General features: G+C 45.2%; 3 long non-coding RNA genes across 4 annotated transcripts; 1 reads left to right on the forward strand and 2 right to left on the reverse strand.

Moving 5' to 3' along the window:
* Window positions 1–781: 781 nt before the first annotated feature.
* Window positions 782–15,204, reverse strand: LOC109548445 (uncharacterized). Of its 2 annotated transcripts, XR_002174535.3 has the most exons (5): window positions 15,084–15,204; window positions 10,930–11,004; window positions 9,968–10,003; window positions 4,820–5,012; window positions 782–4,687 (listed from the first exon to the last, which is right to left on the reverse strand). It is a non-coding gene; the product is annotated as an uncharacterized lncRNA (long non-coding RNA). The 2 variants fall into 2 exon arrangements; XR_002174534.3 differs by lacking the exons at window positions 782–4,687; window positions 4,820–5,012 and adding an exon at window positions 5,046–6,001.
* On the forward strand, window positions 1,591–15,229 carry LOC141275910 (uncharacterized). Its single transcript, XR_012324553.1, has 3 exons — window positions 1,591–1,600; window positions 9,416–9,566; window positions 15,177–15,229. It is a non-coding gene; the product is annotated as an uncharacterized lncRNA (long non-coding RNA).
* Window positions 15,230–20,656: 5,427 nt separating this feature from the next.
* Window positions 20,657–22,680, reverse strand: LOC141275909 (uncharacterized). Its single transcript, XR_012324552.1, has 3 exons — window positions 22,567–22,680; window positions 21,139–21,218; window positions 20,657–20,870 (listed from the first exon to the last, which is right to left on the reverse strand). It is a non-coding gene; the product is annotated as an uncharacterized lncRNA (long non-coding RNA).
* Between the last annotated feature and the right edge of the window lie 565 nt (window positions 22,681–23,245).

Below are 23,245 nucleotides of genomic sequence, written 5' to 3' on the forward strand. Positions count from 1 at the left end.
TCTCTCTGCTCAGGCCTCCTGGAAACAGCATCTGTGGGCTTCAGCCCCTCCAGCAACAGGACTGTGGTGGGCTGGCTTGAATTACCCAGCAAAGGAGAAAGAGCAGAAGTGGAGGCGGTGGGAAACGCAAAAACATTCACTTATTTCTTTATGCACATACTATGAACCTGGTGTTTTGCTAGATCTTAGGGATACAAAAATCAAATAAAAGGGCTCCTTCCACCCCTTAATCCAACATCTAATGAAATCAAGGTCTAGTAAAAAGTGAAAACACACTAATTTATTAGGACATTTTCAGTTTTTCTGGTATTTATGAAACTAGCGAGTCTAGTTTTAGAATTTTCTTTTTTCAAAACTTTATTGTGGTTCAAGTTTTTTAAATGTTCAAAGGACAAAGCGGGGGCAGGTCACTTTAAGTATATACCACCTGGCAAGGAGCCAGAATTAGCTAATAAGAAAACCTTCAGAATTCTGAACAGAGTAGACTGTATATTCTCGTATACATTGGATAGAGTAACATCAGGATATTCGTATGTATACCAGGCAAGATAATTCTGATTGCAAGTTTATCATTCCTGGGTTTGAATCCTGGGAGTCAGGCTACTGTGTAGATTTTATTCTCCTTCCTTCCTTCCTCCCTCCCTCCCTCCCTCTATCTTTCTTTCTTTCTTTCTTTTTCTTTCTTTCTTTCTTTCTTCCTTCCTTCCTTCCTTTCTTTTTCTTTCTTTCTTTCTTTCTTTCTTTCTTTCTTTCTTTCTTTCTTTCTTCCTTCCTTCCTTCCTTTCTTTTTCTTTCTTTCTTTCTTCCTTCCTTCCTTCCTTTCTCTTTCTTTCTCTCTTTCTTTCTTCCTTTCTTTCTTTCTTCCTTCCTTCCTTCCTTCCTTCCTTCCTTCCTTTTCTTTCTCTCTCCCTCTCTCTCTCTTTTTCTCTTTCTTTCTTCCCCCCTCTCCTTTTATTTGTACTTTAAAACAGCATCCTAGAATGATTTTCTTTTGCTGATGAGATGATCCCAGTTCTTCAAAGAGGGGAAGGTGTAGCCATTTTAGGCTCTTGGAACAGGTTGGAGAAATACAATAATGGTCCTGGCTGGAGTAATCAGAGAGAGGATGCTTGACACTAAAGGGGGGAGGGGAAGAGAGGGAAAGTGGCCTGACTGTCCAGGAGTAACTTTTACTCCCAGGTCCTGCCCAGGCCTGAGGTGGGGGCGGAGCTTGCCCCAGACCCCAGGACAGACAGGACAGACAGACACTCAGACTCAGTGTCTCATGAAGGTTTTCTTTTCCCTTTGTTTCTGATCCCTGAAAGGAAGTCATGAAGCTTAATCAGAAAGATACTGGACTGTCACTAGGTGTTTGTATTTCTTTACATGTTATGATTTAATAAATTTGGTACAAATGTGTTGTACAATTGCTAACCAGAGATGAATTGCTATTTTTGCTTTTTGTTAACTACAAGCGACTGTTTGTAGGAAAAGCAGGAGCAGCTGGACCAGATGTAAATCCGGGGAAATGTGAAGATTCAGGCCATTTGGTCACATCTCCAGGCATCAGCACAGAAGTGATGCCGAGCTTGGTAGAAGAATGCCAGCCATCACGAAGAAAGTAAGTTCTGTCCCCTGAGCTTGGATTGAGGAACATTAAGTGGTGACAGTTGTCCTACCTACATTCCTCCCAGGTAATTTCCTGACGCAGAACCTCAGGAAATGAAGGAGTCAACTGTTTCCCTGCATGCTTCTCCCATCCTCTGTCACCTGGACGTCTTACAGGATATGGTCTGACTTGTCAGGAGGACAAGAACTTGCTGTTCACCTAGGAACTTAGACTCCCCACACAGAAAGAAAGAAAGAAAAAAGACGGGCAGGAAGGGGGAAACTTGAAAATTCTCTGAAAGAGAAAGAGCAAAACAAAACAAAGCCAAGTTCATACCAGTTCATTAGATGCCTCCCCACAAATTTGTTTGTAGGTAAAGGGGATTAGAGGAGATGTGGAAGGAAAATAAAGCCTGTAGGTTGCGCACGTTGTCACACACACTTGCCCTGATTCTGGGGAGGAGGGGCAGCGGGGGAAGCTCTGAGCTGTGCAGCCTCACCTGATACTCGAATGTGTTCTGTGTCTGGGAGATGTTACCTTGGGGGCCCTGAAAGGAGGGAGGGAGAGGCTGTGAGGAGACAGAACACTGTTAGACTTTGTGTTCAGGAAGATGTAGTGCCTCTGGGCACAGATCGACCCAATTTAGCCTCCCATGTGGCACTAGGCAATCTTCCCCCAAGAGTGGAGGAACCCGAGGGCCTCCTGAAGCCTTGAGCCTGGGTGGGTATCCATTGCTTATTCATCCAATACTGTGAGCCAAGCCTCCAAGCCCGTGGCAGCCGCTCCACTCTCCCATCACTTACAAAACACAAGTTAAAGTATAAAATTAAGAATTTCAAGATGGCGACGGCAAAGCCTTAAACCTCTGAGCATGGGGCCTGGTGAAAGTGCAGTGGTCGCACACCCTTGAAGCAGCCCCGTCTGCAATACACCCTTCTAAAACTCTTATACTGTTTAAGTGAGCTTAGTTGGTTTTGGTTATTTGTACCCAAAACTCTAAATAAGACAGAAATTGGTTCCAGACTGTGGTATCCAGGAATCTGAAGTGAAATTGGGGAATTGGGTCCAGTTGAGACAAAGCCAATGAAAATCCACCTAATATGAAGTAATACTAATTTGGCGATTCATGACTTGTAGCATTGAAACAGTTGATTGGGTTATTGCCTATGGCTACTTAGAATGTGGTGCTCATTGAAGAGAAGGCTTTGGGAGATGGGGTGGCCACTGCTTTGGAAACGTATGGACGATACGATGAAATCAAGGAACGTTCTGTGGGGTGGCTGCTTCTAGATAGCACAGAGAATGAGGATAATAAGGTGATGAAAGGGCTATATACTGAGGAACAGTAAGTAATGGTCATCCTAGATGCCTAGGGAACTTATATTATGGAAGATAAATCCGTACTATCTATATTATCCATTTATCTTCCATAATGCACATCATGGAAGATAAATCCCACACAATAATATGGGACCTGATAATCAACAAGGACCTGCCGTACAGCACAGGGAACTCTACTCAATATTCTGTAATAACCTATATAGGAAAGGAATCTGAAAAAGAATAGATACATGTACATGTATAACTGAATCACTTTGCTGTACACTTGAAACTAACACAACATGATACATCAACTATACTCCAATAGAAAATAAAAATTAAAACATAAAATAAAATTCCAAAACAAAAAAATGGAACCTGTCATCTCATAGAAGTTTCTAGGAAGTTCAGGACACTGGGTTATGTTTGAATATCCACTGTAAAGGGACAGAGAAGCCGGAACTTCTATCTACTGTTAAGAAGGGGATTTGATGATTGTTTTGATTTTGGAGACCACAAGAACAAAATGGGATGTGCTGTTCCAGTCCATTCACCGAGCGATCTGAAAAGCTGCCGGCTCTGGGTGGGACACCAAACTAGAGAAGTTTCTTCAAATGGTCTAGGCTGCAATACAAGTACCTCTGCCCTGTGTCCCCAGGTGGCTCAGAATGTCTATGACAGATAACAGAATGGGGATGCTGCTGGTGTCTGTGACGAGGCCTAAGAAACTAATTCCTGAGGATGACCCTAGGGTTTTTGAGCAAAGAAAGTTATTATTAGCTTGACACTGGACCTTGGAAGAGATGGATAATATGCCATACATGGCCAGGAGACTTCAACATCAAGCGAAGCTCATGTACACAGAACTAGGGTCTGAGCAAGTACTAGATGAACCTGTCCATTGCGCGAGCAGATAATTCACGTTTCTGAGCACTTCCTCCTACCGACTGCCGTCCTTCCCTCCATCTTTTGACTCAGTGGGAGATTCTCTGTGATCATTTGCCCAAGGATGCAAAAAAAATGGAGACTTTTTAATTTTTTTGTTTGTTTTTATGTATTATTTGTGTGAAAAGTATAGTAAACCTATTACAGTACAGTACTATATAGCCGATTGTGTTAGTTGTGTACCTCGGCTAACTTTGTTGGACTTAACAAACACATACTCAGAACGGAACTCGTTCGTATGTAGGGAACTTACTGTATAGCCAAATTCGATTTCATAGCGTCCTCTCCTATGAGTTGATGATCCCCAAGCCCCTTGGAAAATTAGAAAATTTTTATGAGTGTGAGATAGACATTGTTGATATTCTCAAAGTGGGTGATCTTATCAGTTGTCAGGGGCAACTATTAATGCATTCATTGATTGGGCACAGTTTATAGTTCTGAAATAAAAGATGACTGAGGATTAAAAAAAAGATTTAAAGGAAACTCCCCTTACATTAACATATACTGTCAGGCTGGGTTCCTGCTGGAATATATAGGCTCATGTGTAGATTCCTCGTTCATAACTGTAAAACTCCAGCCAAGCAATAATGATCATAATGAACTAAAGAGACCTCGGGTTAAACAAATGATTACAGTTGACAATCAAGGTGTAAACATGAACCTAATTAATGAATCTATAATCTCTCTTCCAAGTCTCTGGCCATTAGCCATGCTTCTAATTAAACCGAGTGCAGGAGCAGCCGTCCATCACCCGAGGGCCTGGTGCCTCGGCGTTCTGAATTCCTTGACAGACTGACCACCCCAGTCGTGATCTTTCAGCCTCTGTTTCTTTACCTGTTGAAATTCAAATAAGGTTTCATTTGTTAATAAGACTCTTCTCCCAAACACCCTCAATCATTGGTCAATCTGCCGGAATACAGAAAAGCTGGGATGGAAAGCAAAAGATGAACACTGCCACATATTTACCAGATGGCTCTGCGATGAGCCACATAGATCAAAAGACGGAGTGGGGGCTTCCCTGGTGGCGCAGTGGTTGAGAGGCCGCCTGCCGATACAGGGGACGCGGGTTCGTGCCCCGGTCCAGGAAGATCCCACATGCCGCGGAGTGGCTGGGCCCGTGAGCCATGGCCGCTGAGCCTGCGCGTCCGGAGCCTGTGCTCTGCAACGGGAGAGGCCACAACAGTGAGAGGCCCGTGTACCGCAAAAAAAAAAAAAAAAAAAAAAAAGACGGAGTGGGCCCTACTCTTAAAGAGCTAACAAATGAATATTCCTAAAAATAAAAGTAAAGCAATAACAGTGTGTTCGTCTACCTCAAGGGATGTCAGAGACTTCTGGAGGTTAGTAAGGGCATCCCCTGTGTCAGAGCACAGTTCTCTACAAAAAAAGAACTGCAGAGTAACCGCAGCTTCTACTTGAGGACTGGAGTCCACCCCTGGGCTATCAGTCTGCATTCCATGTGCCTTCAGACTCTGTGAACCTTGTGGGATCAAAATACTCTAAGGAATTGGTGGGTTTCTCACATACGCTCCATGACATCTGTTCTGTAGCCTGCCAGCCATGTTTGATGCTCAGGGAGAAGGAGAGAGCTGTCTCTCAAACAGAATCCTTTGCCATACATCTATCAACGCGGTGTTGACAGTCCTTCACGCAGTGTGGTGCGGGGGCAATGATATCTCAGTAAAAATTCTTGCTGGGATCCAGTGATTTATTTAGCTAACAGCTTAGTTAATTATGTCAGTTTGACAATTTCAAGAGGGAAGGAAAAACACACACGGGCTGGATGAGGAGATGGCCTCGGTAATATTACCAAGGGATCGTTAGGAAACCCAGCGATTTCTTGGTAAAATCTTTCGGCTGTCCAGCATTCCCCTATAAACAAGACCACCACTAAACTTTGAAAGAAACCAATTCTTCTCTCCACACTTGAACAAGGCAAAGTAACGCGCAAACAATCAGCATTTAGTTTTCAAATGATGGAATGTTTCCTCTGGAAGGAAAAGGGGTCTTTTTCACTAAAAATCCGGAGCTTGGATTCCAGTCTCTGCTCTGCTTCTGGGTGACTCTCTCGACCTCAGTTTTCTCGTCGTACAAGCCAAGGGTAGGTCAGCGTGGAGGACAAGAGCCCTTGTAGTTCCTGCATGTCAGAATCTGTAAGACCATGGATGTTCAGCTTATGGGATAGTCCTGGGACAGGTTGGGACCTTGGGATTAGCAGACATCACAGGTTGTCTGCCTCAGAGCCCAAGTCATATACCCACATGCCAGGACAAAGCCTTCCTTGTCTCCTGTAACATTAGTATCAACACTTCTCCCCCATTCAAAGGCTCAACCATTGCATTTTCTTTACACAAAGTTCTTCCTGATCTCTTTCTCCCATGGGCCTTGAGGCAAGTTCTGATATATTCATCCTTCCCATACATATCTTTGGATGCCTGCTGTAAGAAAGACTGTTCCCAGTACGGAGGATACAGGGAAAACAAAACAATCTCTGTTGTCATGGAGATACCTGCTAGAGCTTTAATACTTTCCTGCATGAGAAATGGGCCAGGTGTCATTGCCGTATTAGGGAGGGAAAGGAGAGGCCACAGGCAAGCTATTCCGGCACTCTGGAGGTGGAAGACAAAAATGAAGTCTGCAAACAGACTGTGATAAAATAATCCATGAGTTTATACTGCAGCCCTATTCCGTTCCACAACTAGCAATAGTGACCATCATTCCAATCACTACTGTTTACCTTGCATGCTATGGTGGAGAAATCCCTTTTACAAATATTCTATCCTTTTCTTGAATAAAAACCCTTCCAGGTATTATTTGTTTTGCCTTTTAGTAACTGAATTTGATAAGTGCACAGAGACTTTTAAACAATCAGCCCAAGACAAACAGTAAACAGCAGAGCTGAGACTGACTCTGGTTTTGACTTGAATTCTCATCTCTTTCTATTATGTTAAAACTCCTCTGAACATTTTTTTGGTCTAGTTTCTTTTTTAAAAGACTGTTTGCTGGACTGAAGCTTGCCAAAACCTCATTCTAACAACAAACCATGAAATCCCCCCTCCGTGAACTTATCAACTGGTCCCAGAGTTACTTCTTTTTCAAACTCTTTTCCCATTTAGGTTATTACAGAATATTGAGCAGAATTCCCTGTGCTGTACAGTAGGTCCTTGTTGGTCATCTATTTTAAATATAGCAGTGTGTACATGTCAATCCCAAACTCCCAGTCTATCCCTCCACCCACCCTTTACCCCTGGTAACCAAAAGTTTGTTCTTGAAGTCTGTGTGCCTGTTTCTGTTTGGTAAGTAATTTCATTTGTGTCATTTTTTAAAATTCAGATTCCGCATATAGGTGATATTACTTCTTAAATCTTGTTTTAGCCATTAAATTTTGGTCTGATAGGTAAAACAGTCATTTTAACTCTATAAGAGGAACTAAAATAGGGGTGAAAATGACTAAACCCTCACTACAGTTTGCTGATTAATTGAGACAAAACAAGTCAGGGCTGGATGTAGACATCTGTCAATGGCTCCAGAGAGGAGGAGCTTTGGGGATTGTCCTCAGGTCCATCAGAGATGCCTCACTTCACTTCCATGGAGAATGGAGGAAGACGGGAAGTAATGAGCTCGTAGCATGAAGAGTTTAAATTCAAGACACAACAGAATTTCAAGGAAGAGGGGGCTGTGATTTGTTGGAATGGGTGGGTGCCGTGGGAACATGCAAAACCCTCTTCTCTTGACATGTGGTGCTGCCGAGAGGCTTGAATGGGGGACAGGAAACGGAAGGTGATGATCAAAATGACTTCATGAGGTTCTAGCAGGGCCTTCATGGTGCAAGTCAAGAGAGAACATTATGCCGGAAAGAGTAATAGCGAAGGATTTAGGTGGTCTGGGCTTTCCAGGCTCTGCCACTATCTAGTTGTGTACATTAATTAGGACGTTTAACTTCTCTGAGCCTCGGTTTATCTTAATCATAAAGGAGACTCATAGCTCTTGGTCCAGCCTCCCTGACGCATCATAATGAGAAGCATTTGAGGTAACTTCTGCTCTACGTAAGTTCATGAGGACAAACTTCTTTCGTTTGTATTTATTACTACTGTATCCCAACTGTTTGCCCTGAGATATGGACGTGGTACACAGTAGACATTCAGTAAACATCTGGTGAATGTCTATGTAAATAGCACATGTAAAAATACTTTGAAATGTAAGGAAACAATGGAAATGGGAAGTATCGCAGCTATGGCAACTCTCTGGGGAGACTGTTCCAGTGTGTGCCTCACTATCTCGCCCACCTCCACACTATCCCATGGCCATTCCTAGTAGTCAGGGTGAGTTCAAGAGGACACAATGGCAACACCAATCTCTACAAGATGAAATCAAGCAGGTGGCTCGGGAAATACAATGTAATACATGGCAAACATTGATGTGAGGGATGCTGTGATTGGTCCCTCTCTTGGACAGCCCTCCTTCCTACTTTCCATAAGTCTTTGTTGAAGGGAATGTGAAGGAACCTTCCTTTCCATATTGATCAGTACTCAACAGGGACATGGGTATAGAAAGCATGAGGAAAACCCTGAGTCTATCCTCTTTGAAGAAAGCCTTCTGATTCTGATCAGATCATCTGATTCCTAGAGAGGGCAGTTAGCTTCTGTTCCAACTGACAGTAGGCAGTTATGATCAGGCAATTGAAGAGGCACATATCTTATGTAATCAAAAGAAGGTGGTACCCGTCTCTCAACTGGATATTAATTTAGCATTTTTCCAGGCAACCTCCCTGCCCCATCACAGAGTTGCTTCTCAATATAAATGTCAAGTGAGGAAGCAGAAATTAATTTAATATGCTTTATGGGCACTGGGTAATACCCAGAAGACTAACAATGGTGGAACAGAATTATAAAAGAATGGAGACTGAGTGTGCTTTAGAGACCCTGGCGCACTGCCAACAGCACTAGAGTAAGTGGGAGAAGGGAACACTGGTACTTGGGGTCAGCAGCCAGCTTTCTTTTCAGCATGAGTGGTTTCTAGAACCACTAGACTTTTTCCTTTCAAAGGCAGCACACAGGCTTTGTGTCCTGAGGCCCACCTCGAAGACAGGATGCTCAAGTTTTCTGATGCGCAGGTACCAGGTGGCTGGAGGTGGCAATAAATCTGGTTCCATCAGGTGTGGAATGCTTTTCTGTGTGAGGAATTAGGACTGGAGCACCTAAGTGGTGTTCAGTCTGCATTGAAACATTTTAGCATATGGCTAAGTGGCTGGCTCTGAACTTAGATCACCTAGATTTAATTCCACTTTTGCCATTTATTGACTGTGTCACCTTAAGCAGCTTCGTTAACCTCTCTTGCGCCTTAGTTTTCACAGTTATAAACCAGAAATAACACTGGCACCTACTTCATGGCGCTGTTGAAGGGATTAAAGCAGTTGAGCATGTAGAACAGTGCCTGACACGTACGTGCTCAGTTAATGTTGCTTATAATCATTATACTATCAGTAAGTACGTAATCTGACCTTTCCAGCTTTGGATTAGGAATGGCTATGTTTACCAACTTTCTCCTTTCTCCATTGGGGTCTAGAGACCATGACGCTGCTCTGATTCTGTGTTCCTGTCCCTGTTTGGGGTCTCAGTCTCCATCAATAGGAGGAAGAGATGAGAGATCCCTTCTGGAAGTCCCAGTCCTAAGTTTCAGAGCCACTTCAGCTACTAGCCTGCTAGATGACTCTAAGGTAAAGTCACTTCCCTCTTGGAGTCTCAATTTCCTAATTTTTTAAATCAGGGGGTTGGACCAGTAGATCTCTAGGAATGCTTCTAGTCCCCAAATCCAAGATATCTACTGCCCCCATGGATGCTCAGAGACCCTCCTACCTAAGTCCTTATGTGACTTAGGTTGGCCTCTACTTTGTGTGAATGCCAGGAATGCATCAGCAGTTCTCCTTTCCCAAGTTACATTTCACTACATTTTCTGCCTCACTCTCCTCCTACTTCTTGCTTTCACTTGGCAACTGGGGGGTCCCAGTATGAGTAAGGGGGGCGGGGACTGGAATTTCCAGAGTCCAACTAGCCTGAAAACTTTCCTCTCTTCTTCCCCACTTCTCCCCATAACATTTCTTGCAGTTTCTCAAGATACCTTGTCTTCTTGAGCATCCTCTCAACTGAAGGCATTCTGTAAGAGGAGAGGAAACATATGAATGGGTCTTTCTCATGGAGTCATCATTTTTCCCTTTGTTTATCATCAATTCAGCCAGAAGTTGAAGTCCTAACATCATGCGTAGCCAGCATGAGCTAAACCGCTTGCCTACACATGGTCTTAAAAATCAGGATAGATAACAAAATTGTAATATAACATAATTCTTAACTGAGGACCTTGAAGTAGAAAAATGATATACGACCATAAAATGGTATGCCAGCACTCTCTCCTATTAGCATCTGTGTGTCTGTCTGATTCACGTCTGGTTCCTCCACCAAACTATAAGTCCCATGAAGGTGGGAACTAAATTTTTACCTATAATAGCATCCCCAGCATTGAACAGCTCCTGATACGTCATAGGCTCTCAATAAATATTTATTGAATAAATGAATGAGTAGAGATTTTAGTCTATTAGATTAGTCATTTGGAACTTAAAATCATACAAAATTTCTGTCTTGGGAATGAGATGGGGGAAAAAAAAATCCACCAAGCATGAATAGGAATAGTACAGAAGCCATGAAATGACAGAGATCTTCCGGTCCCTCATCCAAAAGATTCCTGTTATATTACAGGGACTTCTTGGTTTATCCATGTGCACATCACACCATCCCCTCCCTCTAAAATGTGACTTCAGGAAACTCTCAGTCCAATAATCTCAGGAACTGATGCCCAGGAAGGTATGAGAAACCTTTACCTTTTGGGAAGGTCACAGAGAGTGTATCAGCTAAAATAATGTTAAAAATGAGCATGGGTATAAAAAGAACAATTCACCATGACAAAGTAGGGCTTATCTCAGGAATTCAATATCCCAAATTAATCAATATAGTACATCATATTAATATCTAAAGGGAAAAAAACCCACACAATAATAGTAATGGATGCAGAAAAAGCATTTGACAGACCTCAATATCCATGCATAAGACAAAGTTTCAGCAAGCCAGGAATAGCAGGAAACGTCCTCACCCGATGCAGGACATCTACAAAAAAGCCAGTAGCTAACATTATACTTAATGGCCAAAGACAGAATGCTGCTGGTCTAAGATCAGGAGCAAGGCAAAGATGTCCATTCTCATCACTTCTATTCAACATCATACAGGAATTCTTAGTGCAATAAAGAAAAAGAAAAGAAAGTTATCTAGATCAGACACGGAGAAAGTTATCACTATTTGCAGATTATATGATTGCCTATGTAGAAAATCCCAAGGAACCTGCAAAAAATTTCTAGAACTAATACACAAACTTAGCAAGGTCACAGCATACAAGGTCAACACACAAAAATAAATCATATTTCCAGATACCAGCAATGAACAATTGGAAACTGAAATTAAATCTATCTATATACATATATGTATAATTTACATATATATAATTTATAATAGCTCCAAAGCCCGACCATATTTAGGTATAAATCTAACAAAACATGGATAGGATCTGCATGCTACAAAATGCAGATAGAAGAAATCAAAGAAGATTTAAATGGGAAGACAGACTCAAATAGTAAAGATGACAATGCCAATCAAAATCCCAGCACAGCCTTTTTTTTTAAGACACTGACAAGCTAATTTCAAAATTCATATGTAAAGATAAAGGAATGAGAATAATCAAAACAACTATGAAAAAGGAGAACCAAGTTGGAGGGCTTATACTCCCTGATTTCAAAACTTCTTATAAGGCTATAGTAATCAAGACAATGAGGTATTTTTAGTGATTGGCAAATAGATGAATGAAGTGGAATAGAGAGTTTAGAAATAAACCCACACATGGATGATCAAATGATTTTTGACCAAGTTTCAAAGACAATTCAATGGAGAAAGATTAGTACTTTTAACAAATGGTGCTGGAATAATTGGATATGCGTATGCAAAAAAATGAACTTCAATCAATGGCTGACACCACATATAAGAATCAACTCAAAGTGGATCAATAGACCTAAAGGTAAAACTTAAAACCTTAAAAATTAACTTAAAAACTTAAAAATTCTATAAGAAAACATAGGACAAAACCTTTGTAATCTTGGGTTAGACGTGGATTTCTGAGATAAAACACCAAAGCCAGACCCCTAAAATAAAACACTGTGAAATTGGATTTTATCATAATTAAGTACTTCTGTTCTTTGAAATTCAGTGTTAAAAGAAGGAAAAGGCACATTAAGAGAAAAAATTTGAAAAACATAACTCTGATAAAGGACTTATATTCAGAATATAGAGAGAACTCTCAGAATTCAATTATAAGGAGAAAAAACAAACCAGTTTAAAAATGCGGGAAAGGTTTGAAGAAATACTTCACCACAGGGAAATATGGATGGAAACTAGACACATGAAGAGATGTTCAAAATCACAGCCATTAAGAGAAACTCAAATTAAAAACATGTGCTATTAGAATGGCTCAATAAAAAAGTGCTGACAGTATTAAGTGCTGACAAGAATGCAAAGGAACTGGAGCTCTCACACTCTGCTGGTGGGAATACAAAACATCACAGCCACTCTTGAAAACAGGTTAGCAGTTTCCTATAGAGTTAAACATATCTTATGACTTAGTAACCCCACTTCTAGGTATTTAACAGAGAGAAATGAAAATTCCTATTCACATAAAAACCTGTATATACATACTTATAGCAGCTCCATTCGTAATCACCCAAAACTGGAAATAACCCCAAAGCCCTTCAACAGGTGAATGGATAACCAAACAGTGGTCCATTCATACGATGGAATGGTACTCAGTCATAAAAAGAATAATAATGAAGAAGTGTGGATACACACACAACTCGGGTGGATCTCAAGGGCGTTATGCTGAGTGAAAGAAGCTAGTTTCAGAAGGTTACACCCTGTGTGATTTCATTTATATGACATTCTCAAAAGACAAAATTACAGTGATAGAGAAAAGGTCAGTGATTGCCAGAGGCTGCGGACATGGGGAAAGAGAACCTACAATGGGGTAGCATAAGGCAGGTCTTTAGGGTTGTAGAATTGTCCTGTATCCTGATTATAGTGGCAGTTACATGATTCTATATATGCTAAAACTCATAGGGCTCTATGCTCCATGCAAAAGTCAATTTTCCCTAGGTCAAGGGAAATGAAGACATAAAAGGGCAGCCCAAGGAACTTCCCTGGTGGCACAGTGGTTAAGAATCCTCCTGCCAATGCAGGGGACACAGGTTCGAGCCCTGGTCCGGGAAGATCCCACATGCCGTGGAGCAACTAAGCCCGCGAGCCACAACTACTGAAGCCCGTGCTCCACAACTACTGAAGCCCATGCCCCAACGAAGAGTAGCCCCCGCTCACTGCAACTAGAGAAAGCCCACATGCAGCAACGAGGACCTAACGCAGCCAAATAAATAAAATAAATACATTTTAAAAATAAATAAAATAAAAATGGGGAAATAGTTCAACTATCCCTAAAGAAAGTTCTCTGAGGCACGTTTTAAAAAAAGAAAAAAAAAGGGCAGCCCAAGAGGGTCCAATGGAAGAGAAAGAAGCAGAGGCAGAATTTTCCTTGGTGCTGGGTTTATGGGCTGTCTTGAACGTGAGTCTTGGGTCTCGTTCAGCACCAACTTGCAGAAGCTGTGTCCCTTCCTTCCCTCTGGTTGCCTCTTTGACTCCGTGCATCTCTGCATGCCATTGGAGCTGGCTCTCCATCGTGGGTTGGGGTGTCAGCGCAGGACTAAAGCACAGGGCTTTCCAAAGGGTTGGGCTCTCATGAAGTGTCACTCTCACCATGATCCAGCAGCAGGAATGTCCCTCTTGCCCAAGCCCCGCCCTCCACTGCACTCTGGATGCCCTCTAAGTGGCACCAGCCCAAACCAGGGACAGTCACTTGTCCACTCACTTCCCAGATATTTACAGCATCCCTATTGGGTATCAGGCACAGCCAGGGACCCTGCTTCCAGGCTGATGCCCACAGCATATTCTGGAGGGCACAGCTGTCAGAGCAGCTGTCCTCACAAGGGCCAGCAGTGGTATGTCCTGCCCCAAAGATCCGAGGCTTTGATCTCATTTCCCATTTTTGCCAATATTCAACACTTTCCAACACTTCACCCCTTCCTCAGATGAAGAGTTAAACATAGGCAGATGGACACCCGAAATGGCAATATTTTTCTGCTGACTCACCAACCTCCCTGAGCGTGTGCTTCCTTGATTCTCTGATCCTATTCAGTTTGTATTTGGAACGACTTTTCTCAGCCTACTGGCAGAAAACTTCATTTTCTTTCTGCTTCCAGAGATAAAATATGAAGCTGGTGAGATGAGGTGTTAAACATGGCAGTGACTTGTCCAAGGTTGCCCGGCCGCTTGGCAGTGGAACTGGGACCAGAGCCTAGACAGTAAGAGCGTCAGGGCTGAAGACTGTACGACGGAGGCATCGCTAAAACCCTTCTCCACAAACTGAACAGAAATGGAAGAAGCTTTCTCCCAGATATCTACACAAGCAACATAGGACAGAAATGCTTTCAAAACACAGTCATGTCCTGGGGGGCAAGAGATGCTTTTGATATAAGTTATGATGACAGCAGCTCACAACGGAGCCACATTCAAGGAACAGTTCCAGCATGCCAGAGGTTGGGAGGCTTCTAACTCATAAATCATCCTCACACACAACACGCCAGTGAAGCTAAAGCAACGTTAAGGGGCTGACGAACCACAAAGACCAGGAAATGCAGAGTGAATGCTGATCCGGAGGAGCCAGAAGAGGCAAATGTAAACCAAGGCGCAGTCTGGGAGCACAGGCTAGCCTTCTGAGGCTTGCAAGCAACTGTGCTGATTTCCCTGCACGCACAGAGGTCTCCAGCCAGAGGCGTGGAAGGGAAGGAGGCTTTTGCCTTCGTCCACTTGCCCAGCATACAGGGTAAACGTGCTTCCTGGGGTGTCGCACGGTAAGGCTGGTCTCCTGCTAAAGCGAGGTCAGGGCTTCACCGAGGGAGAACGACACTTCCGACACTGAAGGCTTCCTTAACGTCAGTCCCCATTGCCCTGGACGCAAGAACAGAGTTAGGGAATCTGGGCTAGTTTGGGAGGGTGTCGCTGAGTGCGGTCATTCAGGCACACGGGACCACGCCACCTACCTCACCCCACCTGATCCTCTCCCTCCACCAACTTCAGATCCTTTCAGTTCCAAACTTGAAAGGCGCTTCTAGCTGCTGCTCTTTTGTTTCCAGCAAACATGCCTCCCGCAGATAAAGACATCCAGAAGAGAAAAGAGAGCACGGAGGAAGACAGCCCCAGGAACCCCGCCCTGGAGTCCCTCCCTGGCCTGCTGCGCCCCTGCCTGGCTGACGCGTTCACCACCTGACCCAGAGATCAGGCAACTGTCCACGAGCATCGATTTCCACCCGTGAGGTCTCCCCCATCTGCCTTCCTGGTTGTTTACTAAAAAGTGAAGACAAGTCAATGGCCCGGGGCCCTACCATGTCTCTAATTTTGGCGAGAACCGGTGGGACCGGTGTTGGTGGGAATGAAGTTCAGACACTACCTTTGACCTTGTCCCTTCCTAGTGGTGGGGGAGGGGTGGACAGATGTTAGCAGATCCCAGGGCTTGTCCTAGCTCTAACTAGCTGAGTGACTGAGTCACCCACCTGCCCACCAAAGTCCTGCCTTAGAAGCAACTGTGTGCTCTCCCGGTGCCCAGACTGATGAGGATGGGCCCGGCAGAAGGTTCCAGCCAGATTGCCCTCTACCTACTACCTTGCACTCTCACCTTCCGGCTTCAGGGCACGAAAGCTCTGCCAGGTTTCCAAACACCCACTAATGCCTTCTGATGGGACCGTGTTCTTAAGCCACTGTGGGCAAGTGACCTTCTGAAAAAGCTTGTTCCCCAGGGAGCAGGCCACCTCCCCCAAACCACCCCACCCCCCAACACACACCTTCTCCCATGGCTATCCCCTTCCCCCGTGAATCCGAATGGAGGGACCTGAGACCATTTTCTGCTACCAATGAATCCACTATTCCCTCTAAGACTGCCAGGAAGGGCTGCACCACTGGATGAGAGAAATCTTAGGGAGATGCTGCCCTCTTCTGGGAAACACGCAAAAAAAAAAAAAAAAAAAAGACCCCAAAGAGCAGCAATTTCTTCCTTGTCTGTAATTCTCCTTCGTATGCAATCACATGGAAGCAGAGAACTATGGGCCAAATTCATAACCCAATCATCCCGAAACCTTCCCTGACAGATGCGCAAAGTCCTGAGGGGGCAGGACGGGATTTCAGGTAATCCCTGTCATCCCCCTGCATCTGAACGAGACCTCAGGCTCGGCCCCGTCTCCCTGCGTCTGACAAATCCCTTTCCTGCACACGAATTCAAGTTCACACGTCCTTTGGAGCAGTGATTCACTGAGCAAACAAATCAAACTCGAGCATCTACTATGTGCTCGGCTTCCTAATGGAAGCCCAGCCTTGCCCTCGGCGAACCCACAGCACAGTCAGAGAGGAAGCAGAGTGGCCAAAGAAAACTACGTAAACTGTGCACGTGCCCATTGTCTTAAAAAGCAGATGCAATGCATTGGTGGGCATCGGGGTCCTGAGGGTGACCTCGTGCAGAAGACTGCCTGGCTGAGCCTTCAAGGATGCACAGGAGGTAGGAAGGGATGGTGCAGAAGACAGAGGCAGAGGCGTGAGGAAGAGACGCACACCATGCAGACAGGCAGGCGCGCAGGAGAGGAAAACTGTACTTGCTCCTTTCTTCCTCTCTTGCTTTCTTCCCTGTGGGGACGAGCAGACAATAGGCCACTTCAGCGTGAGTTGGACAGCCCACCATCCAAAGCAGCCGGCCGCCATCAGAGGTTACATACCACCTTCTGTCTATAAATAGAACCCCCCGTGCACTTACACACGCCCCTCCGAAAATAGCGCTGGCCGTTCTCTCTGTGACTTTGAACTGAGAGTGTATATTTAGTTTACTCTCTCCCTTCTATTCATATTTCTTTTGTTTACATAAATACTCCTCTCCATGTATTGCTGCCATGTCTGGACACCTGATGCCATTAGAGGAAGCCATAGCAACTTCATTCCATATGAACCGGGCAGCTAAATCCATCTCCCCCGGCCCCCGTCTGCTCTCCAATGTGTTCCTCAGAATTCCACAATTCCAGGCTTGAGCCTTGAAAAGAGACTTAAGAAGTCATTTTTTAAAATATATACACTGCCTCCAGCTAGATTCCCTGGAACTGGACTACTTGATTTCACAGGCCTCCCAGGGCGGGAGCTGAATTGGCGTTTCTCACCCTTGGCTTGCTTCCGCTGGACACCACGAACTGTTTGCTCTGCTCAAAGCTCTGTTTGCTCTGTTTGCTCTGTTTGCTCTGCTTCAAAAGCTCACAGGCTGTGTATCGGCAGCCAGTCCATTTTCCCAGCCAGCATCCCCACATTATTTCCCTTTGGGCCTCGGTTCTTATTTGTAGCAATCTTTTCATCATTTTTACAAGAAGTCTTCTCGGAAACTTCATAGGGATTCTGTACTTTCCTTGAGGGTGAAGGGTTCAGAACCCCAGTGCGGCTCTGGCTTTGGTTGAAGACCATTCTTTCAGTCTGTGGGGTGACGCCCTGAACCCTGTCCTGTATGGGGGGGGTGTCACCTTGGGGTACCATAAATGGCACTGGGATGGCTGTGAGCTCCGGTTCCTTGTCTGTCCTTCTCCCAGGAGAGCAGAAAGAACAGAGGCTTTGGACGCAGACAGCCCTGGAGGCGATACTCTGCTGCTCACAGCTGTGGGGTCCTGGGAAAGTCCATAGACCTCTCTGAGCCTCAGTTTTCTCATCTGTAAAATGGAGGTAATGATACTGACCTTTCACAGTTGTGAGGACGTACGCAGAGCAGGAAGAGTGGGCATCTGACAGTTTCTAAATCTCAATATTCCCTTCTCCTCTCTTCCCTCAGGAAACCCACATGTCCCTTTGTCACTTTTCCCAACCCTATGTTAATGGAGACTCCCTATAGCTTTTGTAGGTTCTCAGGAAGCCCAGACCTGCTCTCTGAGGTGAGAGCTGGTGCTCGTAGGCAAAGTCAAGCCCTTCTCAATACAGATCAGGCCTGGAGTCCTTTCATGGGTCCCTGGAAAGAGGCTCATTTGGGGCACAGCCTTGGTGGCTTCGATGGACGGCTTGGGAAGAGCAATGAACAGAGTCCTGCTCTGTGGAGCACAGCATCCTCGGGGGAGGTGCAATCCTCCATCACTGCTTTGGGATGAGCAGGAGATGCAGAAGCGAGATGGAGGGGAGGCAGGTGCACAGAGGAGAGGAGCCAGCCTGCAGAGCCCGCACACACCTCCTTCTCATGCACTGCCTCTCAATCTTGGCTCTAAATCCCCCTCTCTGGTTCCCATTGAACTCACAGCCAGTCTGGTACTTATTCTAGTTGATCTTGTGTTTTACTGCAACCTCAAGCCAAAGGAGAAAGGAACAGAATCAAAAACTCTTAGGAAAACAAAGTTCTAAATTACATCCAAGTAAAAACCTCTTCTTGCATATACCTGCTGGGTCCCCTGGGCCACCTGAGAGCACCAGGACTCTAAGTGCCTGCCCATCACAGTCTCCCTTGAGGCCAGGGTCAGCGATCAGGTTTCTGGAAGGTGGGTGGGGATTGAGCTTCTGGGCCCCCTGGAGAGCCAGTGGCTGAAGCAGGTCGTCATCAAGGAAAGCACACGATTCCCTGCTGGACCGAGGCCACTCATCCAGAGAGATGGTCCCTGAAGGGATCTGGTTTTGTTTATGAAATACAGAGATTCAAAGGAGCTACGTGCACTCACCCCCTCCCTCTCCCTCAGCTCATAGCTTCTGCTTCTCTCAGCCCCAAGCTCCTCCCCCAGGAAACCTGAGGATGTGTCCTGGGGAGCTGGTGCTTCCATGGTCTTTCATAGCCGTCTGTTTACCTTTGCATTAGCCTTACCCTGTGTGTTACTTCTTTTTTAATTTTTATTGGAGTTGATTTACAATGTTGTGTTACTTTCTGCCGTACAGCAAAGTGAATCAGTTATACATATACATGTATCCACTCTTTTGTAGATTCTTTTCCCATATAGGTCATTACAGAGTACTGAGTAGAGTTCCCTGTGTTATACAGTAGGTCCTTATTAGTTATCCATTTTATATATAGTAGTGTGTGTATGTCAATCCCAGTCTCCCAATTTATCCTTCCCCCCACTTGCCCTCTGGAAACCATAATTTTGTTTTCTACATCTGTAACTCTATTTCTGTTTTGTAGATAAGTTCATGTGTACCCTTTTTTAAGATTCCACATATATTTGAAAGACATGATATTCGTCTTTCTCTGTCTAACTTACTTCACTTAGTATGACAATCTCTAGGTCCATCCATGTTGCTGCAAATGGCATTATTTCATTCTTTTTTTATGGCTGAGTAGTATTCCATTGTATCTATGTGCCACATCTTCTTTATCCATTTGTCAGTTGATGGACATTTAAGTTGCTTCCATGTCCTGGCTATTGTAAATAGTGTTTCAATGAACATTGGGGTGCATGTACCTTTTCAGATTATGGTTTTCTCCAGATATATGCCCAAGAGTAGGATTGCTGTGTTATTTCTTGCTTAGCTGCCGGCCTCATGGCCCCTCATAACCTCATCCCAATCCACGTGGGGAGGGGCTGCTCGCACCAGCTTCCAAGTCCTGGCCAGTCCTGAAGGTGGATCAAGTCGCCCTTTTTCTTTCATTCAATAACTGTTTGTAAATCCTTCCTAGGAAGAGGCATCCTTCTGAGCACTTGACACCATTAATAAACCAACTAGGGGAAGCGCTCTCTGATCACGAAGCTTCCACTGGCTGCCCTGATCCACGGCTCCTTAGCAACCTTGACATTGACCTGGCCCCTCAGTCCTGATCTGTACTTTCAGCCTCTTGTCTGAACCCCACGGCAGTCTGGGAGGTCCCCTGGGAGGGTCCCGCCAGCACCACTGCGAGACGAGGGAAGAGAGGTACCAGGGCTGACGGAACCTACTTGCCGAAGAGTGATTCAGATGTGGCGTCAGAACCAGAATCCAGGGCTCTGACCCTCCACAGGGCTCTGTCCTCTGTGCTTTCTGCCTCTTGTGTTGATTTGACGAAATCGAAGTTGGCCACTTCTGTGCAGTGCCAGTCCTCTGGGAAGCCCCCCAGACCCCTTTACCTCATCCATCACCCCCTTCCCTGAGTTACTGTGACCGTCTGGTCTAAGCAGCATGCAGCGTTAGCTTTTCAGTGATGTTTTGAGTGTCACACGTCCCCGGTGAGAGTGTAAACCCCTGGATGACAATGACAGCACGGGGAACCTCTGGACTGTCACAGCATCTCCTGTCTGCTGTGAGGCAATTGTTTACCAGAGGTCCCCAGATGGCTCCTGTGGCCGCTGAGCAGGACCTGGCTGCAGGGGCCTCATCGTGTGTCCTGGTGAGCTGCACAATCACTTTATATGTGAGAAACTCTATGAGACACGGTGGGAAGCTCTGCCGATGTTCCCTAGCAGATCACTGGACACACGGTCAGCAGTTAACACATTCCCGGCAGTGTGCTGATTACTAAGAAGACAAACCTCACGTTATCCCAAAGCTGGGAGGGATGCGGGAAGCCTCTATCCAGTTACGGCAAGTGAGCACAGAGGCCCAGAGAGGCTAATGACTGCTGAGTTCGCTCAGCCAATAAGTATCAGAGCTGGGAAAGGTTTTTCCAGGAAAATGGCTTTAGGTGTGTCTGGTGGTTGGCAGACCACAGAGAGTGAGGAGCAGCAGGAACACAGGGCGGGCGGGCTGAAGATGTAGACCAGGCCTTTCTCATTAGTCCCAGACATCTGGCGTCTCAGAGGACAGCTGGGGCCAGTCGACAGAGGTCTCCACTCCCATGCAAGGCAGCATCTCTGAGGTCACAGGGACATCTGCAAACCAGATGTGATGGTCGGGGTTGGATTTTGGTACCAGCTACAAGGCACCCCTCCCCCTTCCCGCAGCATGATCAGTGAGCATAGTCGTATAAGAAGGGAAGAAAGCCTGGGCAGAAACACGGCTACTAGCATGCGATGGAGTGCACAAGGGCTGGGACCAGGTGGCCCACCGATGCCTCACTCCCTGTGGCATCTGTCCAGGCTCTCAATTAGAAAAAGTAGGAGCATCTATGGAAAGAGATGATGAGATGCCCGGACCCACAGGTTGAGTCCTGAGCCTCCGGTTAATGGGCTGAGGGGCGTCCTGAAGTCAGGTGTCATCTGATGGTGCCGTGTCCTCACCTGTGAGGACGGGAGATGTTCAGATTAGACGGTACCTCAGATTCCTTATATTTATGGCATTCTGGTTAATTCTTCTCTCTTCATGTCTTCAGGTTTTTAGCAAAGAGCTGCTAGGAATTCACACAGGTCCACTAGCCCTGTCTGTCTCTAGCAGAAAAGAACAGGTAGCACCAGGGTTATAATATAATGAAATCAATGCATGTGTTGCGATGCTTAACATAGTGTCTGGCATGTAGAGAGCTTTCAATAAATGTTTATTGAGGAAAAAAGAGAAGAAAGGAAGGAAGGGAGGAAGGAAGGAAAGAAGGAAGGAAGGAAGAGAGGGAAGGAGGAAGGGAGGGAGGGAGGGATGGCGAACTGAGGCATACTGTTTTTTTCCCACGTATACAAGTCTTGATTTCCGCCTAAATAATGAAAGCTAGCATTCCTTTAGACTTATTATACCAACGCTTATTCTAAATACTTGAACCTATTCATTATTTAATATTTACACCCATAGTGTGAGAAAGATGCTATTTTTGTCCCCATTTTACGGGTGAAGAAATGGAGACACAGAGAAATTGACGAAGTAGCCCAAAGCCACCCAGCTAGTGAGTTGTGGGCTTGGGATTTGACTTCCTATCTTTTATTCCCCATCTGTGTTTCCCACCCTTGCCTAATACCTACCATCATGTTAATGCAAGTAAAAGAATAAACATAGAGGATATTTAGGGCTGAGAAACCAAAAAACAGTGGGACCAAGAAGAAGTCCAGCCTCAGGAGACCCATGGCAGGCCCACTCCGCCTGGATCAGGAAAATACTTAGACTCTAAGAAGTGTAAGGTGGCCAAGGCAATTGTCTGCTAATTGTACAACATAAATGGAGTTTATACCCTTAAATACCCTCACCTCCAGCACTAAAATTGCTTCCTCAGTGATATGGTTCAACAGAAAGGAATGTTGGGGCCAAAACATGTCTGGGTGTGGAGCCAGCTCTGTCATGTAATATGAAACCTCGGGCTAGTGTTCCCTCTGGGCGCCTCATCTGCTATCATGAAGGTTTTAGATAGCCTTTAAAGCACCAGACCCTGACAAAGAGTTAGCCTTTAATGACATATATTCCCTTTGCTTCTGTTTCTTGGATTCTAGAAACCAAAACCTCTGATTATATTGCTTCTTCTAAGATGGGGCAGAGAGACCCAAAGGGGCCGCATCTCTAAAGTCAATGTTCCAAGAAAGGTCCACAAGCTGTCAGGTGGTGGAAAGCATGCAGGAAGCCAGGGTGGTCATGAGCTTATCACCTTAGGCTCAGGCTAAGGCCCATCCTCTACTGCCAGGCAGGGATCCAATTAACCCACAGATGACTCACCCTCATCAAAGATGTCCTTAGGTGCAGTGCTGTGCGAGTTTCTTTGGCAATAAGTCTCTTCTTTTGTCTAACTGGCATCCCTTCTATTATAATTTGATCTCACTTCCTTTGCTCTGACTCTAAAGGGAAAGAAGAACAGCTGAGCGGCACCACCCACAGACTGGCCCTTCCGATAAAGGATGCTGGTGCCAAAACATGGGGTTCCAGAAGCCGGCACTTCCATCCTGTTGTAAAACTCAGTCCCACTGGTTTGTGGTTTAGATGTCAGTGAAGTCAATCTTGATGGGTACCGGGCGCCCTGTGGGCAGCAGGAGATATTTCCTATGCCATGGGAGTGGGCTTCAGGGTCTTACTGCGGTGGCAGGTGGAGCAGGGGCCACCTGGCATCCCCTTCGCTTTCTGCCCAAGGTGTGAGGGTGGGGGAAGAGCTGCTGAGTGTGTCTGCTGGGCAGGGGGCGGGCGAGGCCACGGGAAGGAAGACCTGTGAGGCTTCCGTAGAAGGCACAGGGACTCCAGAGAGGAAATTTAAATAGCCTCTGAATGTGTGAAAAGTCATCATCCTCATTAGTTATCAAAGAATATAGCTTAACGTCAAAAGATGCCATTTTCTGCCTGTGGGTAAATTTGGGGTTTGTTTTTGATGGTGACAGTTTTAGTGGAAATGCAAGGAACAAAACTC

The sequence above is a fragment of the Tursiops truncatus genome, chromosome 11 (genome assembly GCF_011762595.2).
Source record: "Tursiops truncatus isolate mTurTru1 chromosome 11, mTurTru1.mat.Y, whole genome shotgun sequence".
NCBI lineage: Eukaryota > Metazoa > Chordata > Mammalia > Artiodactyla > Delphinidae > Tursiops > Tursiops truncatus.